This window comes from Vigna unguiculata, chromosome 10 (assembly GCF_037176805.1).
Source record: "Vigna unguiculata cultivar grain cowpea cultivar isolate G323 ecotype 2 chromosome 10, ASM3717680v1, whole genome shotgun sequence".
Taxonomy (NCBI): domain Eukaryota; kingdom Viridiplantae; phylum Streptophyta; class Magnoliopsida; order Fabales; family Fabaceae; genus Vigna; species Vigna unguiculata.
The window spans coordinates 16,001,807-16,003,194 of record NC_140801.1 but is presented as its reverse complement, the minus strand read 5'-3'; the positions used below and the strand labels follow the sequence as shown (position 1 = coordinate 16,003,194).

Sequence of the window (1,388 nt, the reverse complement as noted above, 5' to 3'; positions counted from 1 at the left end):
GAACAATACAAACAAACTGATTAAAAACAACAATGAAATAAAATAAGAAGAATACAATTAGATTTCAAGTTTGGAAAGAAATATAACAACAAAATGAAAAACAAATTTACCTGAAACAAAGCAAAACCGTCTCAACACATGGAGAGCACCAAAAATGAATACCACAATGAAAATTTGATTTGGAGAAACACACCAGATGAATCTATAATCTTCCAAGCTTCCAATAGCAGTGATACGTCAATCAATCACAAGAGCAATGAACAACATAGATGAGCGGGAAACGTAATTTTACAATATAACCCATCAATTAGAATGATGAACTTCAAGAGTTTGGGGGTAAAACGGGAACTACGTTCATGGGCTGGAAAAAGATAGCAAAACCATTAAATGGGACATATGTAAACTTGTCAATAAGGGGTGTTTATGCAAAATTAATGGATGTGAAATTGTATAGATTGTTATAGATATAATCAAATTGCTTCAATAATATATATTAATACCATAATAATAAGGCTAATTAAATAGTTAATGCTAATAGTGATCACTTAGCAAAGTGTCGATATGTCCGAGTGGTTAAGGAGACAGACTTGAAATCTGTTGGGCTATGCCCGCGCAGGTTCGAACCCTGCTGTCGACGATATTTTATTTTTCTTTGCATATTTATATATAAAATATAATATATATATATATATATATATATATAAATTTTGTATTTTGTAATTTTTGTTTCATTTTAGTTTTTTTGCTACTTAAGTACCTCTAACTCTTAAAACAATGGCAAAGTATACAAAATATAATAAATAATAATGATAAAGAATTAAAAATAGATGAGATAGAAAACTAATTATAATCAATACCAATAGTTAAAAAAAATATGAAGTATTTATGGCTTAGGATGCTTTAGAAAATAATATGATGTATACAAACAGTACGAATTTTGGTATTTTCATCCAGATGAAATCTATATAGTACAATTCAACAATCCGAAAACGAAAAATAACAAAAAATTTAAAATTTAAAACAATGTCGTTTAGATCAATCTTAAAGATGATATCATTTAATCCAAAAACAAAAAATTGAATTTCTTAAAACAATTTCGTTTAGATCAACATATTAAAGATATATATATAATTTTATTTATTTAGGATTAATACAAGTTGCAGCAAAATTAAATTATAGATTAAGAGCAGTGAAACCAATATTAATAACATTAAGGGATATTAGGCTTAAAATGTTTACAGATTCAATAAAAGTGATATTAAAAAAGAATCTTCATTATGATCCTGTCTTTTTATATTGCTATCCAAAAATTTTTAAGTAATAAAAATGAGAAAAACTAGCAATGAAATAAAATTATATGTACAAATTCCGAAGGAAATTATAAATAA

The 1,388-nt window shown here is 25.9% G+C and overlaps 1 non-coding gene across 1 annotated transcript; it reads left to right on the top strand.

The window, feature by feature from the left end:
- Positions 1–555: 555 nt before the first annotated feature.
- TRNAS-UGA (transfer RNA serine (anticodon UGA)) lies at positions 556–637 on the top strand. Its single transcript has one exon. It is a non-coding gene; the product is annotated as a tRNA-Ser (tRNA).
- Positions 638–1,388: the final 751 nt, after the last annotated feature.